Source organism: Gallinula chloropus (assembly GCF_964237585.1).
Source record: "Gallinula chloropus genome assembly, chromosome: 22".
Classification (NCBI taxonomy): domain Eukaryota; kingdom Metazoa; phylum Chordata; class Aves; order Gruiformes; family Rallidae; genus Gallinula; species Gallinula chloropus.
Window position 1 is genome coordinate 2,288,489 of NC_140107.1, and position 6,633 is coordinate 2,295,121.

Consider the following 6,633-nt stretch of genomic DNA (forward strand, 5'->3'; position numbering starts at 1 on the left):
TGTGGGGGGACACAGCTCAGCATGGTGGGTATGGAGGATAAAAGGAGGTAACGTGGGAAATCAGGGAGCCCAGGCTCAGCACTGGGCATGGTGATTGCTGTGTTTAAACTGAATTTAAACCCCAGAGATGGTTTAAAGACCCTCCTGGAGCTGCTTGGGTCATCCAGGGGTTCAGCACCTCACAGAGGGACAGACCACCAGGCTCCAAACTGCTCCCCTGCCCTGGTCCCAGAGCTGCCAGGGGCTCCTCAGCATCCTTTCACTCCCTTGACTGCAGGGTGTCCCCTGTGTTTTTTACTCTCTTCCTGGGATTAACACCTCAGGGCAGCAGCAGGACTGACTGGCTTCTGCTCAGAAGAGGAGGGGAAAGGCTTTACAGAATTCATGTCAATGAGGCACCTGGGGAAATGCAAACTGGGCTTGCAGGGTATTTACAGTGCCACACAGAGCCCCACCACCCACATCTGGAGCCTTTAATGCCTCCCAGATGGACCACAGAGCATGTATAATTAATTGTGGAGCAAAGCCATTGCCCAGCCTCCCAAGATAAGGCTCAGGAGCGAAGGCAGCGTCGCCCAGCACCTTTCCCTGGGGTGTGGAGTTGTTTCAGCAGGTCTTTTCTCTTCAGCCAGCTTTCCTTGGGGCAGGGAGATGCCTGGTGGGGTTAAAGCAGCAGGAGGAATAAGCTGAGTTGGGCTGGGAAATCACAGCTCAAGCAGTGGTGACTCCAGGGTGTGTGTTCTGTGTTTAAACCCAGCAGAACCCCACAGTGCTGGGCAGGCACCAGGGCTGAGCCCTGCCCTGGGGAAGGGGTGGGAAGGACCCCTCAGCACGGAGTAAACCTGTTGCAGTGGGGAGCCAAATGGCCCAGCACCAGTGAGCCCCCAAATACATCTCTGTGTTGCTCTGGAGATGTGTGGACCAAGCCCCTGATGCATGGGGAGGTTTGCTGCTGGGGGCTGGGGGGGCTCCAGGGGACCTGGCCCTGCACTCAGCCCCCTCCCTGCCCTCAGAGAATTGCTGCCTGTGGTTTCCACCCAGGGAGGATGTCCCTCCCTTGGGAGCAAGGCTCCAGGGCAGCAGTGTGTGGGCTCCTGAGAAGGTGTCCCTGGGACATGGGACACCTCAGCCCACTCACACACTTCATTTCTCACCCCCCCCAAGAGCAAGGAGTGACTCCCCTGCCTCCCTGCTGTTTCCCAGGGCTGCTTGCTCTCCCTTCAGCATGGCTTTGGAGAGCCAAGGAGGGCTGGAAAAGGAATACAGGGGGGGGAAAAGAGAGAAGTACTTTAAAAACATCAAATTTGAACCCTGCTGCTGGAGAAACATCTGTGGCTATAAATAGCCACCCATGTGAGTGGGAACAGACTGTATCTCCCTAAGGCAGCGGAGCAGCCTCGCCCCAGCCAACCTCCTTCCAACACACATCCCCCTGCAGCACACACACACACACACACGTCTCTGCAGCTTGGCAGGCTTGCTTTCTGGGCTTCAAACCCCTCCAAAATGGGTCTTGAAAATAAATAGATAAATGCTTGTTATCTTCCTGTTTGTGCCTGGGTCAGGGGGAGGGTGACCCACAAGCCCAGGGGATGTGACCGGTTCTCTGGGGTGTCAGGGGCTGTCCCACTGGTCCTCACTGGGACATGATGTCCTGCTGCTGGTCCCCATCCTGCTGTCACCCCTTTCAGTGACCTGCTCCATCCCACCAGCCTGGCTCACGTGTGCAGAGAGGCTCATGCTAAGTGCAGACTCACCTCACCACCCACAGGCTCTCCTGCTGCTGTGGCAGCCTCAGAGCAGGGAGATGCTCACCCACCACTGAGCTCCTGGATGGATCCATCCCTGCCCTGCCCCTCTGCAGGAGCCCAGCACCAGCTCTGGGGCAGGAAGGATGGGATGGTGGCTGGGAGGCCAGGGTTCTGTTCTGCAAGCACTGGTCTGCACCAGTTCAGGGAGCTGTCCCTCCAGGGGCAGGAGGGGGTTGTTAGGGGCCCCCACCAGCACTGTTTGGGATTTCCCATCAGATGGGCTTTTAAGAGAGATGGTCCCACACCCAGACAGCTCAACCCATGCAGCACAGAGCAGCTCCTGGGGCTCTGAGCCCTTTCCAGCCGTGCATGTGAGCTCCTGCTGCCCAAGAGCCATGGAAAGGGAACAAGACAGGGACCCTTCCCTGGTGCTGGAGCTGCTGAAGCCTTGGCTGCAAAAGGGGTCTCTGCCAGCTCTTGCTGGTGTGGTGGCACGTGGTGGTGTTCCACTGGTGAGGAACACACCCTGTGGAGGTTTTCCAGACCCCAAACTGGAGTTAACGGTGGGCCCAGAGACAGGGAGCCAGCTCTGAACACCCCCACACTGAACACTCCTTGCTCAGGCCACGTGGAGTCAGCAGAGGGGGAGATGAGTTTGCCTGGACTCTGCAGACATCCCTGTTGCTCATGCAGCTGGTTGGGGGAGTGGGTATACATGGGGCACCCCAGAGCTCCTCCAGGCAACACCCACAGGGCCATCCCATATTGCTCCAGCCCTCCAGCCCTCCTTGCCAGGAGGATCCTGCTGACACACACACTTCCAGACATCATGGGGTGTCTCCTTTCCCATCTTGCAGCAGAACTACCCTTCTCCAGGTGAATCCCACGGTCCCATCACCTGTTTGGGGGCTGTGCAGCTCCCCAGGACCTCCATGGGGTGCCCCCCTGGCTGCTCTCAGGAGGCCACTTCTCCCAGCCACGCAGCATCACTGCTGTGCTTTTCTCCTAGCACTGTCTGTGGGGTCTGTGCTTGGACTGGGACCATGAGCTGCCCAGCATCCCCTCAAGCTCAGCACCATTTGGCTCAAGGAAGTGGGGGGCAGAACCCCCCTGCTCAGGTGGGGTGGGGAATCAGCTTGTTAAAGGGTGGATAATGGCAGGACAAGGGGGATGGGGTGAAGCTGAAGGAGGGAAGGGTTAAATTAGATATTAGGGGGAAGTTTTTTCACAGAGAGAGTGGTGAGGGGCTGGAACAGGCTGCCCAGAGAGGGGGTGGGTGCCCCATCCCTGGGGGTGTTCAAGGCCAGGTTGGATGGGGCCCTGGGCAACCTTGTGTAGCTCCAGGCCTGGAGGTTGGTGTCCCTGCCTGTGGCAGGGGGTTGGAGCTCTGTGATCCTTGGGGTCCCTCCCAACCCATCCCAGTCTGGGATTCTGGGATTCTATGATCCCAGGGGACTGAGCAAGGAGTGGAAACATCTGCTCTGATAGCTGTGTGCACCTTGGGCTCTTTCAGCTGGGTCCCATCCCCTTTTTTTTCTCTCTTTTCCTGGCTTCCCTCCTCCAAAAACCTCTGCCAGGGGTTGGTGACACATCATGTCCCAGCTTTGCAAGGCTTCAGCTCACTTCAGATCCTGGAGAAACCCCAGCCTGGAGCATCCTCCCCCCCAGGCTGCTGCTGCCTGTCACGTAGGGGCTGCTGCAGATGTCCACGCTGGGGACCCTCAGCGCTGCAGCCGGTGGTGTGGGAAGCACAGGCTGCCCTGACATCACCCTCCTCCACTGGGTCTTCTCAGGAGCACCAGGACAGTTCTGGTTTGGTTTTTCCTTTGTCCCCTCCCCTCTCCAGCTCCCTGTAACAAGTAGGACTTTTCAGAAGCTGCTTCCCACCCCTCCTCCCCCCTCTCTGACTCATCCCCTTCTGCCCTTGCAGCTGGGGATGTGCAGCTCCCCACGTCCCATCTCCCAACTCTCCCTCCAGCCCAGCAGTCTGGAGGGGCAACTGTGGGGCAAGGGGCAGCCAGGGACTTCATGGAGCAAAGTGAACCTTTTTTTTCCTTTTTCTTCTACTTTCAGCAGTGAATTGCAATGCAAGAAACACACTGGCTCATCTCAAAGATGTTGATAAGCAGAAATCCCCCTCCCCCAGCAGCCTGGGGGGTCTCTCATGGAGCCTTAGTGCCACAGGGAGATGGGGCAGCATGAGGCTGGGCAGCATCTTGCCACCAACCAGCCTGCCACCCAGGATGGGATGCTGTGCTGTGCCAGCCTGGCAGAATCCTGCTGATGGCTAGGGAGGGCGTGGGGTGGGCTACCTGGGGTCCCACAGTCCCTTTTGGGCTGGGATTGGGGTTGGCTACTGGTACCTGGAGCGATGGAGGAAGCTCCAGCAGCCTCACTGTTGGTCCCCAGCACAGCAGCCTGACCTCATTGTGCTGTCCCATGCTCCATCCTTTCCTCACACCAGTGTTAGTGACCTGCAGCACCCAGGAAGGAAAAGCACCTCGAGGCTGCTGGTCCTTCTTCTGTCCCCAGGACCCTCCAGCAGTTTTACTTGCTCAAAAGGCAGGGAACACACCACTCCTGTCCACAGCCCCTCCACCCACCTCCCCTGGGCTCTGAAGGGTGCAGTGATCCCCAAATCCAGTCACTGACTCCTCTTTGAGCATCACACCCCAGCCCCACCTCTAATCCCAGACCCACTAGCCCCATCACTGAGAGTTCATACTCAATAAAGGGGCTTAAACAGCCTGGAAAAATGATGAGTTACAGGGAAAACCAAGCCAGTGCAGGGACTGTAAACTGGTATTTGCAACACCCAAACCCACATGGGACTCCCTTGCTGTGGTGTAGCTCAGCAGTGGGAACAGGCTGAACTTCACTCTGCAGTGCTCCAGCCCCATCCCAGCCTCCAAATACAGGGGACCTGTTAACCACCAGCCTGGTTCATAATAAATAAGGTAATCCCACAACTAGCAGGGCCCTTGCAGGAATGCTGGTGGCCAGCAAACAGCCTGTGTGGGGCTCAGGGGAGCATCTGCCACACTATTTCCTTGTGCTGCTGCAAACAGATTTTGTGCTGCAAAACCAGGTCCGAAGGGAATCGCTGCAGCTTCACTAAGTTGGAAGAAATTTGTTGAAATAAACAAACAAAATGGCCTTTCAGCTGAAAGAAATTGCCCTGTGCTCAGAGCTCAGGCTGGCCAGGTGCCCCAGCTCCCCCCTCCTGTGCAAGGTTAGGGAGGAGACCAAGCACAGGCTGGTGGCATCTCCCCATCGCCAAGGGAGCCCCAGGCACAGGGATATCTCCAGGCTGCTCTGTGCTGCTTGTAATCAACCTGAGCTTGCACTGAATTAGCTCAATCTGTTGCTTGGGCTGAGTAAGGCAATGCCACTAACCCACACAGAGGAGCACACACCTCTCCTTTGTCTTCTCTTGAAGGCAGGTGGTGAGGCCAAGGAGGGGATCCCCCCCCTCTGCTCTGCCCTGGTCCAGTGTTGTGTCCAGGTCTGGGCTCCCTGGGATCAAACAGACAGGGATCTCCTGGAGAGAGTCCAGAGGAGGGACAGAGATGCTGAAGGGCCTGGAGCATCTCCCCTGTGAGGAAAGGCTGAGTGAGCTGGGGCTGTTCAGCCTGGAGAGAAGAAGACTAAGGGGGGACCTGATTAATGTTTATCAATATCTGAAGGATGGGATGCAGGGGAAATGGGCAGCCCCTTTTCAGTGTCTGTGGGGACAGGACAAGGGGCAATGGCTGCAAGTTGGAGCACAGGGAGTTCCACACCAACATGGGGAAGAACTTTTCCCCAGTGAGGGTGAGGGAGCCCTGGGACAGGCTGCCCAGGGGGTGTGGAGTCTCCTTCTCTGGAGAGATTCCAGCCCTATCTGTGTGCCCTGTCCTAGGGACCCTGCTTTGGCAGGGGGTTGGACTTGATGAGCTCTGGAGGTCCCTTCCAGCCCCTGTGATTCTGTGATTTACACTCAGTTTGCCCCTGTCACTATGCTGCTAGTGGAAACAGCTGGGAGATGAGGAGGGATGAGGCCTCCCCTTGCAGCGATGCTCTGAGCTCCCCTGCACTGCAGTGGTCCCCACAGTCCCTCTGGGTGCTGTGAAAGGGGCTCAGGCTGGGCTGCTGGTGGCTCTGCCTTTGCACTGCTCTCCCTCAGTGCCAGAATGCTTTTTCCTCCTGGATTTTGGAGAAGAAGCACTTTTTGCTTAAAAACCTCCAGAAACACATTCAGGTACCAGAGCCCCCAAATCTGTCCTGCCAGAGCCCAGCTGGATGGATGCAGAGACAGCCTGTTGCCCAAGGATGCCCCTGGGGGTGACAGATGCAGCACCCTGGGGCAGCTGCAGCACCTCAGCCTCTGCCCCCCCTCCTTACCCCCTACCTGGCCCACCCTTCCCTGCTGCCAGCCCTGGGCAGGGAGCAGTGGGAAGCTGGGGGAGAGGGGGGTGCATCCCCACCCCCAGCAAACCATCTGGGGCTGCAATGAGTGAAGCTCAGCTGATGGAGAGAACTCTGCCAGTGGCTGTGGGCGTGGGGACTGGGGTGAGGACGGCTCCTCTCTCCCACCCCCACTTCCAGAAATGCTGCTGGGGGTAGCTGGGGCTAGGAAATGAGCAGACATGCTGGCTTTGCTTTTCCCCAGGAGATAAGGAGGAGGTAGGGGGAGATGCTTTATTAATCTGGCTGCACCAGTGAGGAACCTGAAGGAGGGATGAAATCTGCTGGAAGAGCCTGTTCAGGCTGGGTGCCTGTCCCTGGACCTCCCCAGGGACAGCAGCTGCTCAGGCAGCCTGTCCCTTTCTCCCAGGCTTGTGCTGTGGTTGTCATGAGGATATCACAGATAAATGAGCAGCTCAGGCTCTTGCCTGGGGAA